Raw genomic sequence first — 21,899 nt, forward strand, 5'->3', positions numbered from 1 at the left:
CGGGAGGGAATAAAAGACTTCAATCTCTCTGCAATGCATTTTCTTATATATACCATTTTAAAAGGGAGAAATTAAAGGGGGAAGGAAGTCTTGGAACACTTGAGAGACTATATATCTGTGGACCTAACTCTATGACCTGACGATTGGTTTAGATTTCCTCTTTGCACATTTTAGTGTATCTTTTGTTACTGTGCAGGCGAGATAAAAAAAACATGAGCAACAAAACTGCAATACTAAACTACAGAAACTACTCATAAGTGATCAAAATGGACAAAACAGAACAATTTACTGTTGCATTGCATATTTATCACTATCAAGCATACATATCTAAACACATCATTTGCTAATTAATATAATGCAGAACATTTCCAACTGACTTTATTTTTTAGTTTAGTCATGGAAACTTCTAAACCAGCACAGCATAAGTTTCCTAATTCTAGTATATAGCAGGAAGTTACAGCAAAAAACGCACAAACAGGCAAAATGGCTTAAATATGCAAAATACAGCTTTCTTTGGCAGAAGTAATCTCACACATGTAAAAACAAAAAGTGCTCATACAGTACTTTGGACTCCCATACTGAGCTCAGAAGGAGGCTGGGGAGATGCTGCAGTCTGCCAATCAGTGAGCAGGGGCCCCTCCCAGCAGTTCTCCCAGATGGTTGCTATTAAAGAAAGAAAAGTTTACTCCACTGAGCAAAAAGGTTATGGACATCACCCAGGATCTTTTGGATCTCTGGGGACAGGGTCCTAGGAAAAAAAAAAAATCAGCAGAAAACTCCGCTTTTCTAAATGCCCTGTGCTGCTATGATGGCCTCCAACAAAGTTGGCTTTGAGCACTGGTCTCAGACCCAAAAAAAGAAAGCTTACATGCCTTTCAGCTCAGTATCAGGTGCAGCCTATCTCAAAGGGACAGAAGGTGAGAAGGAGATTTATCTATTTGTCTATTTATCTATTTTGGATTATATATATTTTGGACTATTTATCTAAATTGGACTCAAAGTGCTCCATCCTAGATAAGGAAAACATATGGAAGACGTCACTATTTAACTCTAGTTGCTCCAGATGTGCACCACTCTCTGCTCCAAGAGAGCAGGCTGGAGAACCCAACTCCTGACACTGGAAGTAAGGCTGTTTGGATTTGATTGAGTGCAAAATGCCACTGCTTGTAATGGGAGAGCCCCTTAGTATTTCATTACACCCAAGGAGGAGGCACATCATGGCATGAAAGAGCCTCAGCTGCACCCCTCTCAGACACTGCTTTATGACAGAGGCCATGCCCCAGATGCAAGGTACTAATCTGAAAACTTGATAGCTATTAACAGCATTTTTCTAGCTCTGTTTTGTACAGGAGCCACAGGAAAGGAAAAACTTACAAAGCGCAGCAGAGAAGGACTATATTTGTTTGTGTGGTAAAGAAGAGCAAAACCTAGAAGGGAAAAGGGCTGCTCAGGGTGTTTCACTATCATTCTGTAAGAGACCTACACGAGTGTGCAGGGGACAAGCAGAGCAAACTGAAACAGGGGTGACAGAATGAGTAGCTCAGTCAAGGCAAAGATCTACATGTGCTGGACCAGTAGAGCTGTTTGCTGTAAAAATTGTATGCTAGGATGTAGAGAGAGTTAGTTTATTCTAGATGACATCAGAATGGTCACACACCTGCCAGACTCATTCAGTGGGGCAGCAGGGTCTTAGCTCCCTGTGAGCAAAGTCAAACCTAGGTTATCTTCAGGCTGCCTTTGGACCATGACTGGAAGGAACACAGAAGAGACTTCAGAAAGGGAAACGGCACACAATTAAGTAGCGGCACTTCTTGGGCGAGGCAGAAGGAAAGGAAGTGTTCATCAGCAGTTGTGATAGTTTTACTCAATGCAGAAGGACTGCATGTGCAGGTAATGGCATGCAGTGCAACAAAAAGCATTAAGCTTTACTTGCGTTATTCCCATTCAAGAAGCAACAAAAAAAAATTATACAGAAGAAATGTGGAGGTCTGGACTGATGAGGATTCTTCTGTGCTCTGACAAAAGAACAAATCTAACTGTGTTAAAATGACATAATTAAGATCTCTTCTGGTAAACATGAACATTTGGATAGTACAAATGAACAGATAAATATGTAAACCTCATTGCAGTGATTTCTTTCTCCCTGTGAGGGGCCATCTGCAGATCTGATGTTGGCATCAGGCATTCATTAAAGGCAGAGAATACTCAGAGGTTAAAGAGCAAAAGCTGTCTTCGGTGACCACTTTAGATAGTGGCAACAAGCCACATAATCCTACTGTTGGATGTTTTAAAGTCAGTTCTCAGCCTACAACCATACAGCATCAAAGGAAGGCTTCGTGGACTCTTAATTTTAAACCAGTTTGAAAGAGCAGCTTGTGTAAGCTATCAGTAATGTCCCTCACAGCGTGTCAGGATTCCTTTTGATTTCAAAGAATGAGCTGAGGAGTCTGCACTTCAGACTTGTTTCAGGAGAGCCACAAGAGTCGTACAGGGAGGAAAACAAAAAGCAGTGATGCAAGCATGGCATTTAAATTGGAAGAGAGATTCAAAGAATGAAACACATGCAGAACAAGCAATCTGTACTGCTCTCAGCATCATCAATCCTACACTCCACACGATTTTCCAAGGTAGATGGATGACAAGAAAAGCTAAAGCTGGCAGCACAACAGGAGGCCCATTTGGGGATCAGATGCCAGGCAGAGGTGCACAAGGAGCTAGTGATGTATGGAAGGGAGGCTCCTGTGGCATGAGAGGAGGGTCAGAAGGGACAGCAGGGGCTGCATGCAGCAAGGTGCCAGGCAAAATAGCAAGCAGAGGTCAAGAGCAGTTAATCATTTAAAGAGAGGAGAGCACCTAAAGGAGACTCCCACACATGTATGGACATAGAGGCATATACAGGATACTGAGGGAAAAGCATCCTGCTATACAACTATGAATATACTTGAGGACAGAGACTGCATTTGGAGGTAAAGCGGTTTCCTGTTTCTGTCTCAGTATCTCCCTGTAAGTGGTTCAAACATTTTCTTTCATCTTCTTTGCATCAAGTAGTAGGAATTTATTAGAAACAGTATTTTTGCAAGACACACTTGGGACAAAATCCAACAAACAATTATAAATCCACTTAACTTCAAGCACTTAAGCAGTCCTTTTGACATTAACAAGACTACACTCTGTCTTAAGCAACCATGGCTCATGTGCATGAATAGTGCCTAAATAAACTTCAAGTTTTATGGCAGCCTCTGCCTCTTCTGCTTTACCTCCAGACCACAACCCATCTTTCTGTACACACCCTTCAACCCCTGCAGCTTCTGGCTAACATTGAAGCAGTTTTTGTTTGTTTTTAAATACAACCTGGAAATGTTGCAGCAGATCATTTTGATAACGTACGAGTCATGCTGCTACAACATCAGCTACGTTAAATTTTAAAAGTGAAGCAATCAAACTCACCCTACAACATATATCTAAGTTATCAATCAGCCTGTTCTGAGTACTGAGTCAAAGACTGTACAAGGAACATTCCCCCCACGAAGAAATAAAAAGATCAGTTTATCTCAACAATAAAATGGCAGATGTTAGAACTCAGTACAGGACAAGAAAAAAAACCACGCAATTCCCTACACTAGAAGTCCTCTTAAAATACTTCATGGTGCTCAGTGTTACATTCCTTGTGCTGATATTTCATTTTCTAGGAGAAGGAAAAAAGTGTATTTCAGAGCGGATGTCAAAACTCTCATTATCAAAAATCCCGGAAAGAATGGTTTATTTTCTACTTGAAAATAAATAACCCATTCAAATAGAGCAGGTGAAGTAAGCCAGACCAGGAGGTGAGGAGATACTACTCACACTCAGAGCTGGCATCAAACAGCTACTGGCAGCTCTGAAGCAAGACCACATATTCTAATAAACACTTTTATGACAGCAGTGCCTTAAGTATCTCACCCAGAATCGCTATCAGTTTTCAATGCTGCACTTTCCCTGCTCTGATTGAGCTAGTTTGATGTAATGACCAAAGTAATGTTAAATACTCAAGACTATGTGATTATTACTTTTCTGAGAGAAACTCCTTAATTTTCCTAATACTGACAACATTTTTTTTCCTTTGGAAGAAAAAGATTTGTCTTCATCACATCCATTGTTAGTTTTCTTCATTTTATCCTCTTCAACTTTGAGCACAGCAAGGAAGAAATATTTGCATGCTAATGCAAATCAGACCATGAAAGCAATCAAATCAAACAAAGTCCCTGAAAGTACTCAAATTTTTCCTCCACCTCCACCATTAAAATCAGCATCTTTCCCCCACTACTGACCTCTGCCAGTTTGTCCTTTAATCAGAATTGGAGAAAAATAAGTCCTCTGGAAGTCAACATTGCACAAAAATAATTAAAAACAGGCAGGAAACTTTTTTTTTCTTAATATGTGAGAACACATATAGGCAAATTAAAATAATACTCCAGGTCTTCTAAAATCCAAAATTTCCAATTAAAAGATGCCCTTTTCTATCTTGAAAACAAAATTTAAAAGAGGAAAAAATTGAAAAAGTTGCTCTTGCATAGTCCAGTTTGATCTAGTTTTATATTGCTATTTACACAGCAATCAGATCACTGTTATATAGTTCTGTAAGGAGAATAGCTGCAGATACGCTTGGGCTTCAAGTACGAGGGACACTTATTGCAAGAGTAGGTGGTCTGGCAAAGCATGCTAATAAAACAAGTAAACGTAGCCTGTACAACACACAGTAGACAGAGCAGCAGTTTTTTTGGCCACTGCATTGACAAATATTATGTAAGAAGGTATTATGTTTTGATTTTGAAACAAAATGAACCTCTAGTGATTTTAATGGGTGATGTTTAGCTTTAATAATGCTACTTAAAAGTTCAATATCAAGTTATATAACCTATGTCTTCAGATTGGGCAATTTCATTACTTTCTCCTTTAAAAAGTAGCTTTAATAACTAAGCTTTTAAGTTGTTTTCCCCATAATAAATAAATGAAGCTAAAAAGTACTTGTCAGCACTGAAGAGTTGGATGTAGTCCCATAGTGGACATTAAGGATACAGATAGAATCAAGCCAACAAAACACTTACAGCAAGGTTTTTCCTATTAGCAGGAGCAATTTTGAAATTGAGATTCAGTAATATGATTTTAATGCCAGGTGAATGAGGTCAGACAAAGAAGAAATTACATCAGCGACAACAGGCAAGTTCTTACCAACTTAATGTCTACAAATTAGAGTAAGCTCTCCTTCCAAAACCATTACTGCATCTATAAGCACAGAGGAAACCAAAAGCAAATCACTTCACCGTGAAGAACATGCGAGAACAGAACTAAATTACAATGATTTTTGTCATTATCTCTTATGGGCACATTAAGAATGAAGGATGTTAGTGGATCCACCTTTTCCCTGAGTAAAAAGATAACTAATGATGAAAGCAAAGCCAATCCTTCCAGTCTCAGGACAGTAAAACTGTCTTCCCAATTTCCCTTCCTTTAGCTTAAATTGTTGTCCTTCTAGTGGCCACTTTCCAGTTCATAAATTTCCCAGGTCACATGCTTACAGTGGCACAGACCCAACAGGTTGTGCAGCTAAGCTCTGAGATTCAGAATCACTGAAGACATTGCTCCCCTGCAGAGATGAGAGGTTGAACAGAGTTCAAGCCAGGTAATCAAAAGCGATGCAAAACTTTAAGCACTGCTTAGGTCCACATCCTAAAATAGTGGGACCTTGTTTGTGCAGGGAAAAATGAGAAGAAACTACAAGAAAGAGTGGTGAACAACTGCTGCTTTGGGTATCCATCATAACATGAACACAACATTCACTGCACACAAGAACAGTAGAAGTGAAAAGCAGACCATATGGCCACCACTGTCTGCCTTTGTGTGGAAAGAAATACTGACCTAAATTAAGGATCTTGTCATCTTAACACCTTTAATCTAGTTAGTTGATGTATTAGTGTACTCTTTCTCTCTCAAAATAGCCTGCCTAGCCCTTCAATTAGCTGATGTCAACTGCCTACTCTTATTTACTTTGATGGCACACTGCCTGTTACCTTCGCAGTAAAAGAAAGATTATTTATTTAGGCATCTATGTGTTAACACCTTAATTTCACTCAGAGATACTGAGTCAAAACAGTTAAGTCTTCTTAATGTTACCTCTTCATTTCCACCCTTTATTTATGGTTTTTCCCCACCTCCAAGTTAAATAGGCCAGGACTAATTACATCTTCATAACCTGCACTACCTGAACTCATTAATCATTTCTGCTCTTTTCCACTCCCTATCTCTGTCTTCACACTTTCCTTTCTTTAACACAGTGACAGAAATGAGCATGAAGCTCCAGATCTGATTCCTACATGCCAGAACAATATTTCCATTCTCAAACTCTCAAGACTTCATTTGCTTTCCTTTCTAATTGCTGCCACAAACCCTACAACAGCTCATCCAAACAAAGCATCTCTCTTCTGTGTTTTCTTCCACTTCACCGTTTTACATAACATGGGAACTGTTTGGCATTCGGGCCTACAAAACAAACTCTTTTTACCATGTGACATCAACAGGAACAGTATCCACCACAGAAAGAGTGAATGCGACCGAGCCCTGTCATGGCACATAGTGGGCAAGAGGGGTGAGCTGCCAGGCCTTCTTCCTCCTACCCTGTATAAAATGCTTTAGTGTTCACAAGAGCAGCAATCAGATCCCAAATTGCCAAAATCCAAAAGAAGCATTCTCCTCAGTCCTTTAGATTCTACCTCAAACATTTAGCACAAGAGAATAAACAGAGATAACCTTAGGCAGTAACACCACATTAGCTCCCCAGCTAACAGTGGAGAGAATTATTGAAAAGAAAGAGACATGATTCAGGTCTCTGCCTCACTGCACATCAGTGAGAAAGTAAAAGTGAGAAAAAAAAAAGCAAACAGTGACAAAAAATAAGTTCCAGCAAATACAAACTGCTATTGGAAAGTCCTCCTTTTCTTCCCCGCTCCCAGGCTTAAGTCTGTCTAAGACAAACAACTAAAACCCTGTAAAGCCTTTGTGGTCAATCTTGACTACAGCTATAAGTAAACTGTTGGTTACAACACCAACTGTGGTGCGTGAAATGGTGACATTATCTTATTAAGCACCCTGAAGAGAAATATGCTGTCTTGACTTTTCGATCTGTAACTTTATAAATAGTTATAAAATATATAAATATATATAAAATTATATATATATTTTTATATATAAATATATATATTTTTATATATAAATATATAAAAAATATATAAATATATATAAAATTTGTCTTCAAGCACAGTGACAGTCTACATTTGGACTTATTTAAAGCAAGATCAGGCTTTCACAGAATAAGTACAATAGAAATATTTCCAAGTTTTATTTAGAAACTCCAAAGAAAGCCCTGCATCTAAATGAGCAATTAATAAAGACCCCACCACAGAGATACATACTTATCTACTGGATCAGTGTAAGGAAGACTCAGAAGCATCAAGTGACACAAGTCTACATTTGCTTTCACTGCCTAGTCATAGGATAAGTAAAAAAAAAAAGTTAATGTCCTTTAAGATTTTAAATTTAAAAAAAAATTCTTAGCAGGTAAAGAAATTAGGGATTTTTTGCCTAGTATTTAGTCACAAAATAGCACTTGTACAGCAGGCTTAGGTAATCCAGAAAGCTCACTCAGGAGAGTACCATGTTTGATGGGCTAAAACAAAAAGTTAGATCTATGTGGGGAAAAAAAAAAAAGGTTGCCAACCACACCAGTGTGTTAATGGCAAAAAAAAAAAGTAAAGAAATTGCATGCATACATATATAAATATTATGTCTATTTAATATTTAAAAAAATCTGTCCACTACTCCAGGTAGTCTTCCCTAGCCAAGTGAAAGTAACAGAGCCTGATGGGTCCCCAAACTTCACCCATCACTCCTGGTCTTTTTCCTCAACAGCACAGATGCTGCTTTTCAAAAGGGAAAGGAAAGATGTCCTCCTTTTCATAAATTAGCACGGGGAAGACCAGGAGCCCCTTCTGAAAAAGCAGACTGTTACCCAAGCTGGAAAAGATGGCAGAACTGGGTGGCAGGGTGCTGACCAAGGGAGGGCTCCCTGTTTGCTCAGGGTCATGGTCAATATCACATATCTCATTGCATCTTCCAGGCACCAGATGGTTCATGTTAGCTTTGTCCGTGCTAGCAAGTGTCAACTGAAAAGTCCAGGCCTCAAATATTTCATAGATGAAACAATAATAGGCTATTTGCCAGCAACCTGGGACTGGATTCTGGCCCCCGCTGCATACTGCTGTAGCGACATGCAGGCGGTCAGCCAAATGCTGTCTTGGGATCTGGCCTGCAGATTTTCTTCACATTCCCAAGCTGCAGGTCTAAAAGAGCCTGGATTCAGCACCCATTTCCCTCTCGTCTCAAACTACAGCTGTAAGGTGGCAAGTGAACTCACACTAAAAACTCATGAGAGTTACCTCAAAAATCCCATAAAGTGGAAGAAACAAGGCTAGTAGACAAGACCTCATTGTACCGATAATTAACTATAGCCCTCAAGTAGAACAAATTTTCCTCCACGTTTGCTGCTGCCCTCTCTATTCTAAATATTTAGGAGCACCTGTTTCTGTTCTACAGTTGAAAGTGTTAAAGGTCAGCAGAGAAGACAAGCCTATGCTCAAGCTTAAGAGTTACAACTTGGTCAATCTGATCCAGTACCAACAAAAACATTATGAATTAACACTACCTTGCACTTTTAAAAGCAGTCATTTCCTCTTCATGTTTCCTGTCCATTTTACAGCATTATTTATCACCAGGGGACTGGAGACATGAAGATAATTAGGTCAAAAATATTATATCCATTTTAATAATGTTAATTAAAAAAATATTAGGTAGCCCTTACCAAAGAACCAAGTATTACAGAAAAGAGTGAAAATAACGAACAAAAACCAAACGCTGTGTTAGAGAAGCATTACATATTGGAAAATTATCCTGTTGAATGGATATTAATATACAGTTCATGTTTCAAAATTCATTTCAACTTAAAAGAATCCTCAACTAGCTTTCTAATTCTGATTTTATAGGCTAGCATGCTGTTTTCTAATACGCTACATTAAATAGTGTGAAAATATACATAGTAACCAAACAGTATGTCCCAGGATCACATTATTGCTCTGCTGTTTTTATTTCTTTAGCTGCATGTCATTTCATATTAAGGCTATTTTTGTTTCTTTGAAAGAAGTGTTCATGCGAGACAGACTCAGTGCTGCAGGTTTCCATTAGCATACTGACTGTATCTAGAATAGTCTCATTCTAGAGAGCCATCAGTGAAAGCCATGCCTATCGTAATTCCCCCTCCATGTCCTTTACCCATACTGCAAGGGCATTCAAGAAAAGGAACTTGAGTTTAATCTCTGAATTAAACACTAGATGGAGCCCACTTCCCAACGCTGAAAAATGAAACTCACTGCAAAATTCTTGCAATCCTATTGAGATATCTCATCATGCATAAACATGACCAAACAGCTGCAGTGACCGTCATCACTGCAAAAACATACACTGGTCGGTAATCGTATCTCTGCATAAAAAGGCAGACTTCAAAAACAGGCAACTGCAATTACATTAGCTTGGAGTAAGATATTTGAAATGCTTTAAAAATTCATCATGTGCTTAGTTTAAAGTTCCATATGACAAATGTTACGCTGAGTTGAGACAACCAACAAAGAAATATGATAAAGTTAGATATTGTTGCATTTTTGACAGTAAGCTGTAGTGATTCTGTCCATATAGGAATTTGGCACACAAGCCCACAAATATAAATTTAATATGAAGAAACCTATTTCAGTTGTTTTTCATTAGTTCTAGTAAGAAAACTCCTTTGTGATGTCTTAAACTCTCTCATACTAGTAATGCCACGTGTTGAACTAATGATAAATGGAAAAAAAAAGAAAGATGCAACTATACAAAATATCACTGCAACCACTCTGGTGAGAAATGAGGAAAGAAAAAAGTTAAGTCTCCAAAATTTCAACTTAAGCAGCCTCTCTGTAGCTGGATGAATGCATTTATCTCAGGCTTCACTGCAAAGAACTGCCACTTTTGCAGTTATGTGGCCACGTGCTGGGTCAGCTCCACAATGCAAAGGGCAGGCAGAAATCACAGACAACCCTTGACCATTTCTCAGCTTGCCAAAGGACATACTAGCAGGAACATCTAAAAGCTAAGCAGACAAAGTTGTGCAAAGCCTTGAATGAGATTCCCAGCAATACAGTTCTGCTGACAGCTGAGCTACTGCTGATTGCTTTAACCTTTGCCCAGTCTGAGCTGCTGATTTCACCTGACTTTTCCTAACAAACCTATGGCAACAGCTTCATCAAGGTTGAGATAAGCATACAGGCAGTTAGCTTCCCCACAAAAGCCTACCTTTTTTCCATAAACAGCAAGCAACCTGCCCTGTTCAAACAGAGTGAACAACCCAAACTGAGCCTGCCTTTGTCACTTGCTGCAGAATGTTTTCTGAGCCACTTAGGAAGGCCTCAACTAAGGAAATCATGACTAACCCAAGTTCACTAACTTGAATCTGACCACAAGTTCCAGAAGCAAAAAATACAGTGTCTAGGGGAAAACAAAAGAAAGGTACATTTGTACTTTTTTTTTCCCCCGTTAAAAGATCATCCCTGCTCATTTCCATTAAGACCTCTGTAGCACATCAACTTTGTCCCACATCCTCGCTGATAAAAACTGGCCTTCAGGATCTAGTGGATCACTGCTGAGACATCAGCACGTAGGGGAAACTCTTTGAAACCAACCAAAGCTCCTTCAACGTGAGATCTGCTGCCAAGGGGTCACAGACCCACTCACCCTCACATAACTGCCAACAAGCAATTATATAAAGCAACACAGGCAGGACAACTGTCACTCATGCTGGGGCTATGTGGAAGACCTGATGCCAGTGAGCAAACACAGCTGCCATACAATCTGCAGGCTCATTGCCTTAGCTGCAGTAAGCACACAGGTAGTTCTGATGTTAATACTACAACTATGAATATCCTTTTTTTTTTTGTCATACTACATTTTTCATTTGGGTACATTGAGAAACACAGACACCTGCTCTCAGAAAGTAAAGCAAGCACCTAGTATTTATTTTAAAAGAAAATAAGAGAACAAGTAATATTTAGTATTAGTATTTATTTGGCTCTTGACTTAAAAACCACCTGGGAACATGGGCCCATTTGCTTCCTGAGGCTTTTGATTCAATGAAGTGGTTATGTTATTAGCAGGAAAACTACCTCAGTGACCCCACAAATTAAGTGCCAGCAAAAGGAGAAGACAATCAAAGTACCAGCCACAGTTGCAGGTTTTACTAAATAGTAATGTTTAACTACTTCCTTATCACAATCTTCCTGTACAACTATAATTTAGGAACCTTTGCCACTGCAATTTTCTCTGCTTCATTTTCTTTACAGCTATGGTTTTAAGCGTCAGACTATATGCTTATTCATCAGCACTATTATCTGTGCAACAACTGAAAATGAACAGCTATGGTAAAAAAAACAAAAACAAAAGAAGAAAGACTTTGCACATGTATAAAAGAAACTAACATAAAAGGCAGGGTGGTATTTGATGCTAGAGGAAAAGTGCACATTAAGTCTCAATAGTTACTTGAAGATAGTCACTGTGCACATGATGGAGCAATAATGTTAAGGCTGAAAGCTTGAAATTTTACTTTCTTGATGCAACAATCCTGATGGCTTTATGACCGTGGTGCTTACAATCTCTGAATATAGAAGGAGAAACAAGCTGTGGCCTCCTTAGGACCTCACCCACTGGATCCTGTCTGATCACCACTGGGGGGATAGCAGGTTAGAATGACAGCTCACCTGCTGTGTGTGTGGAAGCAGATGGGATAGTAATTCCAAAAAAAAAAATAAAATAAAATAAAAAGAGTGAAAGCCTTTGAAATCTCATTCAGAGTTACTCAACTGGTGCTTTTCGTATTCACCTTTACTGCCTCTGAATGTAACACAGGAAAGTCAATCTATAAATTAAACTAATTTCCTTCAGAAAGGAACAACAAAAAAAAATCAAGCTAACAAGACAAGAAATACAAACCTCAAAACTGAAATCTGGAAGACTCAAACAATTGTTCACTTGTGTATTCTTGTTGTGTATACACTGCTAATACCTTATTTTGTAAGCTGTGTGTTTCTTTTCAGAAGTTTGTTGAGCTAGCCCAGCAACTAGGAAATTACTACTATGAGAATAGTTATAGCAGAAGTTTTTAAGAAGTCAACTAAAGAAACCTCTCAAGATCTAACAGCTTTTCCATGAAGAATCTACTCTTAAAAGTTTGCTCCAGTGAGGTAAATGAAATCTGTTAATTGATGTTAACAAAAACCACTTGTTTTTTTCCAGTGTTTTGGAAACCAGTGCTACAGCTACTGTTCGAGTATAACAAATAGCACACTGTTTCATCAGAAGGAGCAAAAACCAAGAGCAACCAGCCACTCAGAGAACACTCAAGGCAGGGATATTCCAGAGGGAACCTGGCCAAATGCTGCCTTCCTCCAAACATTACACCCTCCCACAGAAGTCCCCACTAGCCTTGCTGCTGCCCCTCCCTATGACCCTGTTACTTGACTTGTCTTTCAAGCATGACAGCTATGCTAAATTGAAATGCTTTTTAATGGATCACAGGATAATTCAGACCAGGAGGGACCTCAGGAGGTCTCCAGTCCACCCTCCTACTCCAAGTTGGATCATCTGAGATCAGACTGGGTTGTTCAGGGCTTTGTCTAGCTAGACCATGAAAATCTCCAAGGATGGAAGCTGCACAGCCTCCCTGTGCTGCCTATGCTGCTACTGGCTGTTAAGAGTGAAAAAGCATCTCCTTGCAACCTTTCTGAACTTCTCTCACTTCCTCTTTTGCTCACCGTCTGTCCTTCCACCACGCACGCATGGGAGGAGGCTAGGATTGAATCATAGAATCAGAAAGGCTGGAAAAGACCACTAAGATCAACCAACCCAACACCACCACACTCATTCAGTTCTACTTTCAGGAAAAGAAATTGGCCCTTGTAGCTTTGATATTTACCTGCTTATGCAAGCTACATTTTCCTCTTCGATTTAGATTAACATCAACTGCCAAAAATTCAGATACAACTAAAACAGAGCTAGAGTGAAAACTAAAACTAAACACAATCTGGGTGGAAATGCTTGCTCGTGTAATCACATTATTTTTCCCGACGTGTATAGATAATGACAGGTTTCACATTACAGCCCTTCCAAATATCAAAACGGCATCTCTTTGCTTAGGTGCAGCACAAGAGCCAAGGGTACACATACATTACAAAATAACCTGAAAGGAAAGCAAGATGCATGCCAAAGCAAAACCATGAGGAATGCACTCTAGTAGTTTTCAGAGTTAAAGCTTTCTGTAGTGCATACATTACAATAAAAAATGCATGACTTACATTCCCGGGTACAAGAGCTATTACTGTCTCAGGTTGATCAAGGCTTCTTAGCACATAAAAGAGTGGAAATCTGAAGCAGTACGCTCACAGATCTCACTGCTACAGCAACAGAATTACCTTGTGCCAGTCAAGCAGAATGCTTCCTAACTGCACTCCTAGCTACACTGCTGAGGAGTCAAAGATACCTAAACACAAACAAGAAATGAGAAAATTGCAGCAGTGCAACATATGTTCATCCTGCTTGAATGGTCAAGCAAAACATGATTAGTGCCATTATCCTCCAGGACTGAATCTGAATATTGCCTTGAGACTGGGACTTTCCAGCATAACTTACAGATCAATAAAAGATTATGCAGCAATAGTCTGGAAATGCTCAAACAGTAGAATATCAAGCTTTATCTCAGATTTCTCTGAAGTTGTACCTGAGAAGACAGCCTTACACTCCAGTCCAATCTTCCAATCTCAGTCTCTTTGCACATGTACAAGACACTGGTGTGGCAAAGCACATACATTCAGAGGACTCAAAAAGAAAACAGAAGGCATGCAGCAGCTCAACCCAGCTGAAACCTGCCTGAGAGCAGTCAGCACACTGCTCCATGCTCACTCTCCACACCTAACCCAGAACAGGGCCACCATGACAATGCCACAAATAGCTCCTCACTCAGACTTAAACCTATGTGTAAATAAGGCTTCTGCCACACAGGTGAAAGGTGAGGCAAGTTGTTTTCCTTGATTGAGTCCCTTAGTAGTAACTAGTCACTCCTACAACATCTAAGCAGCTCAGAGATAAATCCCAAGGCTTCTAAGCTGCCAGGCACCCCCAGCCAGCTCTCAGAGGCAGCTTTCCTCCCACGGACAGTGCTGGCTGAACTCTGCCACTTCCAGTTGCATTTCTAGAGATCTTAGGGCTGATGGTATTTGCAGCAAGTGTTTTCCCTGCAGCTGCCTAGTAACCTTTAATTGAAAGACCCAAACACCAGAGTCTCATCCTTAGGGAGTAACACTGGTTCCCAACATGATTTGCATTCAAGCAAAGAACGTGACCCTGGCAGAGCTCTTTTTCCACAAATCTCAGTGGTGACTACTAGGAATGGAAATTTTTTCCATAGGAAATTCTTGTCCAATATTTAATGCAAACAAATCCTCAACTCATCACCTCTTAAAAGTTCAAAACGCAGGCAACACCAGTAGTAGGGACAATACAAAGGACTGCACAGTATTTTTCTGAAAAGCCATCCAATAAATTAATACTTTTCTATCTGAATTATTTGCCGAAACAATTGAACAAGCCAGGAAAGAAAAATTAAAATGTTCTAAGCCATTGCTTCACAGTATGTCTTACAGAAAAGTCATTTTAAAGTTACCTTACAAAATGACACTATTTCAAATTAATTTGCTGCACATTAATTCATTCACCTTTGCCAATAAAACAAACAAAAAAAATCCACAAAAGATCATGCTGAAATTCAGTAAGTTTTGCTTGTTGCTTCCACAGAACCAACGTCCCAAAAACAGACCAAGCTTTCATATTAAGCCCAACTTGCAATAAATAGCATTGTTCCTCTTTCCCTTGAGAAAACACTCCCCTTTCTCTCCAGAAAATGCAAGGAAGTTGAACTTATTTTGCAGACTCACCAAAATCATCCACATCCCAGGAGGCAGCAGCGTATCATTCATTGAGTCCACGGTTGCAGCACGATCGTGGACATCAGCAGGAAAACGAAGGGGAGAAATAGAGGGAAAAAAAAAAGAGAATACTTGGGATTAAAATGAACAACACACTGCTTTACTTAAAGGTTGTATTAGAGAACGTATTAAATAGACTGAAGACCCTCCCAGCCTGCAATAGACTTTAAAAAGGAAGAAAACAGGCACAGTAGCAACAGCATAATGATAAAACAATAATTACAACTTAGCAATGATCTGTCAAGGCAGGCAACATAGAGAAGATTTTGAGAATATAACAACTCTTCTATTGTGCATTTTTTTCTCCCCCCTCAGCCAGGAATAGGTAGGCAACATTACATATGAGATAAGGTATGTTATTCTCTTGATGCTGCAGACAACTCTAAATCCTTGACAATCAGATGTAAGATTTGTTGGTAAGAAAATGTCAGAAATGACCCATGCCACAGTGACTGATAGTTTTCAATATCTTCAGTCAAGGATGAGAGGAACTGATAATTTATTCTTTAGAGTTAAGTGACATGAAACCTACTCTACAGCTATGTATCTCTGCTCAGTTACATACCTGCAAACCATCAAGAGCACTCAAGCTGAAGTGACCATGATCAGCTTCAGCTCTTTCCTAATAACAAAAATCCAAAGAACAAATGTTAGTTTTTCCAGGCTCAGAATTGATTTCCATTGGTAACTGCCCCAAAATACTCAATCAAGTTAGTTTATTATTATTATTCCTACTGCTATTATCTCAGAGAGGGATTGCTTAGAAGACATCTTCACAAAATCCTTATTGCTGTAGCTTAACCTGAACAAATTGCCTGTACATCTGTAAGAGCACAAAAATGAGTTCTTCTTTGGACTGGAGAAACTGAATGCGTCTGCAACTTCAGAAGGAAGCAAAAGGTCCTAGGGCAGCTGATAGCAAAGGTGCTGAAGCCTGCAGCACAGAGGAAGAGGCCAGGAAGAAAATGCCGACTGTGTTATCCCCACGGCTGTATCAGCATCAGGTTTTGGCCATCGTGCAAATAGTACCGAGACTGACAAGATGCCAAAGAGGCAAAAGTCTTTGCAAATCTATCACAACAGATTGGGAAATCTTCTCATCTGATAGCTTGAAGAGTACGGTTGGCCCAAGCCTATCTGTCCTCAGGAATACGCATACCCTCACAACTTGAAGATTTTCTGAAGGGGTTATGGCAACATTTTAACCTCTAAAAGCCCAAGGCAGGCTACAAAGGCAGCAAGCCTCTTACACTGACCCCAGGATGGTTTATTTTTGATCCCTGCTGAAACCACGTCATACGAAGGAAAAAAATTCTGTTGGTATCAAAAAGGGAAATAAAACTAGCACAGCTAACTCATTTGCAGCCCCCTACTGATAACAGTTGATGAGCTACCTCCTCCTCTGCTTCCACAGCCCATTAGTAAGACAGCAAGAAAGACTGCAGAACGATGCTGATTGCTCATGTGTTTCATTTTGCTGGCCAACAGTTTTTGTTGCTAGTTTTGTAGGAGTGCTTTTACAAAAGGAGCCTTTCCAACTCCTTCACATGAAGGGTAACATTGAGGAGAGAAAAAAGAGGCTGCAAAGAACTTTCCTCCACTTCTGATCTTGTTAGTCAGTCCTGTAAAGCAACAACCATTGCCAGAAACATGACCATGCATGACTACTGTCCACATAACTGCAGATGGCTCTAAGGTATTGCATGCCTCTTCCTCCTGCAAGAGAAGTGAAGCATAATGGGAAGAGAATTTCACTGGAGCAGACACATTCCAAGATACTCCCAATGTCTGTAATGGCCATTGAGTGACCTGACTAAATGCAGGAACTTCAAACTAAGGATGGTAAGACTGTGATGGTATCACGGAGCAAGATGAACACTGATAAACTTGCCAGAAGGCAAGAAGTCAAAGGGTAATGGGAAAGGAGATGGTGGATAGCTGAGAATGCAGGGTAACATGGTGAGCAGAAAAAGGGAAGCAGGAACAAAACAAAAGGGTACTATTGATTTGAAGGTGGCATCCTAATGCATGTAAGTAGGAGAGATGCCAAACTTGCTTCTTTAGGATGGGCAGGGAAACAGGAGAGTATTGCAGCATTCCCCCCCCACCCCCTCCCCCAACATACTGCCCATGTATTTCTGAGTGAGAACAGCAAGTTATAATTGGTTGGTTTCCATTAGCAGCTCAAAAGATTTGTGAGGGAGAAGAAAAAAAGGAAAAAAAAGACATGGTATGATGGAATGATAATTGACTTGAACAGTACAGCAGCATCTACTGCCCACACTACGTGCCAATTGCTTGGGTCAGGTTCAGAAGAGATGCAATGGAACAAGACCACAAAGCAACAGAGCCATTTTGCATTTCCCATGCTCCTCCTCACATGCTATTATTGTATGACTCTGGTTACGAAACTAAAAACATTGGTTCAGCTTCAGGCAGCAATTTTAAGGTCAATTGGTTTTTCACCAGACACTGAAATCACAATTTGTCAAGCATCAAATTAACTGTGAACATCTTAGGGAACGATGAGCTTTATTTATGCATTATTACTTTGGGTCCCTCTCCTCAAAAGCCTGTACTGTAATCCCTCTTTATGTGCCAGGTGCTTTTTTTCTTGCATCACACCTTAAGATGAACTCTGGAGTTACACTGCTTGCTTTCTGATCCACCAACTCATTTGTGACAGCTACACACACCCCAGTGTAATACATACAAGAGGAGGCATACACTTTCAAAAGCACGTGAAGCATTTTATCCATTTATCACAGAAGTATATCAATATAGGTTTTTCAGCTAAAAGCTTTTGGAAGTTTCCAGAAAACTTTTATGGTTCACCCTGGATCCATTCCTAATCCACAGGCAGGCTAAAAGACTCGCTGGCACCAGTGCTTCACCAAACAAACAATAAAGCCTTAGTGAGGTCAGCTATCCAACAAGAAACACAGCTATGCATCTTGAACTGATTTCACCCTGGATCCACCTGAAGGATATGGCTCTGGAATCAAATTGATGCTTGAGCAGCATTGCAGGCAGAGAGCTAGCAGAAAGGGAAACTAATGGAAACTGGAAAACCATTGCTGCAGATACGCAGGAATCAGATTTATGACTTCACCTGTCAGTCGAACCTCTATTACACAAGAAAAAGCTTTTGTAATTTACTCCTCTACGCAAATGTTACTCAAGTGTGAATGGGAAAAAGCGTTCTTTAAAATGGAAGAAGCTGTCTAGAAATACCCTGCCAGTTGTATACATCTTCAGATGATTAAATTAGAAGTGCTATTTTATACCAAAATGAGCTGCTGACAAAATGTTATGGATATAACAGAGCCATAATGATAAATGATGAAATTGACAGTGCTGTGGAGCTTTAACATACAAGCAATAAAGCTCAGTTTGGTTTACTCAGTTTCCATTTCTGGTCTCCAGCCCCACCTCCACAGCTTGCCAGACCCAACTTGGGTGGCAGATCCTACATCATGAGAAGCAAGCTGTACAGCTGAAAGCTCAGCCTTACTTTCAGTACAGACAAAGGCAATGTGAACCAACAGCAGCATCAACATCTCCCTTCCATCCTTGTAATATAAAACCCAAGTACCATCTGAGTTTCACAAAGCACAAGCTGTGGCAGCTCCACAGAATGACAAGAAACTAAGCTCTCGGCAAGGCTTGGTGGGTCCTCCCAAGAATCTCTGCATTAAAAAAAGCTATGCACCCTTAGGTATGTCATATGAATATCAATGTTTATGTGTATGTATACATATATACTACTTTTGCACATCTGTAAAAATAGATATAAATTATATAAGATGTACTCATCACCCAGCAGGTGGCACTCATAGCCCAAGCTCCGGAGGCTAAAGCACTGGAGGCTGGGAGCAGGTGCTGCTCTCCAGGAGCACCATCTTTCTGAGAGGTAAAGCTGTCACTACGGGCATGAAACTGTCCACAAGTCTTCCACAAGATCTGAAGGGTCAAGTCCAGCATCCAAGTAAGTAAGCAAGCACCAAAAGAAAACACCCAACACCAATTAAGATCACTGGCCAGAGATGGCCTCCATTAATTCCTTGCCAGCTGCAAGACTCCCTTCACTCTTGGTAGAGAGGAAGCTGCATACACGTGCTGCTAATCCCAAGTGCTCTTGCATCCTTTCCAGAAAAGCAGCATTTGGGGGACCAAAAGGGGTGTGGAGGATAGCACATGGAATACTTCCAGAATGGAAGCAATACATTATGATGTTAAGAACAATGCAATTAAATGTAATGCTTCCCTCAGACTTCATCACTTCTTTTCTTCATTTAGCACACACAACTAGCTTTCAAGTAGCCCTACTAATATTTTGGGCTTTTGAAGAGCTCATGAATGAGCAAATCAGAACTGGCAGAGAACCGAAATGCTGTTTTCCTTTGATTAAAATTGAAGCCTTGTTTCTACCCATGACTTAAGTGTCACTATCACATAGACATTCTCAGTATACCTCTTCTCCAGCTGAGTGGTACTTCAACTTCAGCTGAGTGGGTTTGTTTTTAAAAAAATATTTTCCTTTCCAATTCAATATTCCACCCATCTCCTTCCCCTCTTCAAAGAGGGGGAAAGAAAAAGAAAAAAAGATGAATTCAAAAGCATCAGTCTGAAAATATCAGCTCTTTGTGGAGCATTTCTGTTCCCAGTAAGAGAATGCCGCGTGTCAGATTGAACGATGCCTTTCCAAGGTCATTTCATGTTCCAGTAGGTTTGTTATGAAGTTGTGGAGCGGCAGATAAGGTTTCATGAGATAGTAAAGTGCCTTCCTAAGCTACTTCTGGGCAGTAATGTGCAACCAATATTTGAGCTGGAGACTTCTATGACAATTACCTCTCTTAAAGCGACTTCATATGCTCAGATAAATGCTGCTGCAGGAAGGGCAAGAGAGCAGTGCCATTCTGATAGCTTGCTTTCCTGCTCTCCCCAATTCAGGAAAAAAAGGGGAAAAAAGTCAAAGAAAAGGCCATTTTCCTAACAAACTTCCACTAATAGCACACATTTATGGCACTTGGCAAGGATGGGAGGAAGGCTACTTTTCTAAGGACATTAATGGCGTGTCTCCTCATGACATTCTGTTATAATACCCAATCCTTCATAATAATGAGATTCTGATGTTAAAAACTTTTATTCAGAATCCACAGGAATCTTTCCATCTTATAAAAATAAAGATATCAGAGTAACACCCTACCAGGAAACAGGACCAACATAAAAAAAAATGTCAAGTTGCACATACATCTAAGAATGCTTCTTGAAAAGTTGAGCAGTTACAGGGTGAGTAACGATGACCTGGTGGTGCTTTTAGAGTTCCTCTAATATATCCCCCAAAAATGGAGGACAGGATGGAACAACAGCCTCTCAGTATGCTCTGCACACTGCCTGAGCCTATCCCAAACTCTGACGGCAGGGCTGCACCTGGCAGCGCACCAAACGGTGTGTTACAGCTTCAGCCACCAGGCAGGGACGGCACCCTTCCCTGGAAGGAACAAGGGAACAGTGCACAAACTCCAGAGAGAGGGGAAAAAAAAAAACCCTTCTCAGGAACGGCTCATTACATCTTAATGAGGCTCAGAGCTTGCCTAGGAACCGTCGATTACAGATACAGAAAAACGCAAACGCTTTGCATTGAAGCACTCCTACTGAAACACGGGGAGGAGGAATCTACGCTTTCTCAAGTCCCAAATCAGCATCTGGGCGTCCAACAGCCTGTCAGGAAAAATTAGAAAAAAAAAATGGCCACCCGGTGCTGAACTGTGCACAAAATGCAGAGTTTCAGCGCTCCTGCATTGCACCCTGCGCATCACGGCACAGCCCCGTGCGCTCCCGCACGCTCCCGGCGCAGCTCCCAGTCCGGAGCCGCTGATGCTCAGCGCAATCCCGCAGCCACTCCGGGGCTCCAACGCTACTTCCGATACCCGCGCTCCTATCACTTTTCTACCCAACTGCTGCCGTTACAGAAACGCAAATACCCACCGTCCGATATTTTTAGCGCTACAGACGCGCTGACACCGCCGTCCGCGCGCAAAAGCTTGCGGCTCCATCACGAACCGCCCCGATCCCGCACACGCACCCTCCCCCTCAAACCGGGCTTCAGCATCCCATCGGCTGCGGCCGGGGTTCCCCGGGGCTGCTCTGCGCTCCACTCCGCGCTGCGCGCACACGCTGCGCGCCCCCGCCGCTCAGCGCGCAAAACCCGCGCGGATCTTCCGCGGTGCGGGCACGGGCAGCCGCGGGGAGGGGGCCCGCACCGCCGCCGCAGAAGGAACGAGGGCTGCCCGAGGGCATCGGCTGCGGAGGGATGGGGGCAGCGGAAACACGGAGGATAAGATTAAAATTAAAAGAACAAAAAAAAAAAAAAGGGGGGGGGGGGGGGGAAGGAAAAAGGGTGAGAGCCGCAGGTTCCCGCGCAGCGATGCGGAGCGGCCGGGACAGCGCTCGCCCCTTGGCCCTCCCCGTTGACCTCAAGCCAAGGACAGCCCGGCAGCTCAGCCTCGCATCGAGACCCGCCGAACCGAGCCGAGCCGAGCCGAGCCGTGCCGCGAGAAGGCACCTCAGAGAGCGCGGCCGGGAGACGGCTCACCTGAGCCCGGGGCCGAGATCTCCTCCTTCCGCCGCTCCTCCCGCTGCCTCTCGGCGCGGCCACAGCCCCGGCCCGCCGAAGTTCCAGCGCCGCGCAGCCGAACTCCCACCTGCAGCACCCAACGGACTCCGGCTGCCGGCACGGCGCGGCTCGGC

The 21,899-nt window shown here is 41.4% G+C and overlaps 1 protein-coding gene across 1 annotated transcript in view; it reads right to left on the bottom strand.

The window, feature by feature from the left end:
* Nucleotides 1–21,838, bottom strand: part of EPB41L3 (erythrocyte membrane protein band 4.1 like 3) — a 134,498-nt gene extending 112,660 nt beyond the window's left edge. Inside the window, exon 1 of the mRNA XM_065751993.1 lies at nt 21,745–21,838. The gene's annotated coding sequence lies outside the window, so the exon portion shown is untranslated. The remainder of the gene's footprint in view (nt 1–21,744) is intronic.
* Between the last annotated feature and the right edge of the window lie 61 nt (nt 21,839–21,899).

This window comes from Cyrtonyx montezumae, unplaced genomic scaffold, assembly GCF_038088225.1.
Source record: "Cyrtonyx montezumae isolate F1298 unplaced genomic scaffold, pur_monq_1.0 scaffold_8, whole genome shotgun sequence".
Taxonomy (NCBI): Eukaryota; Metazoa; Chordata; class Aves; order Galliformes; family Odontophoridae; genus Cyrtonyx; species Cyrtonyx montezumae.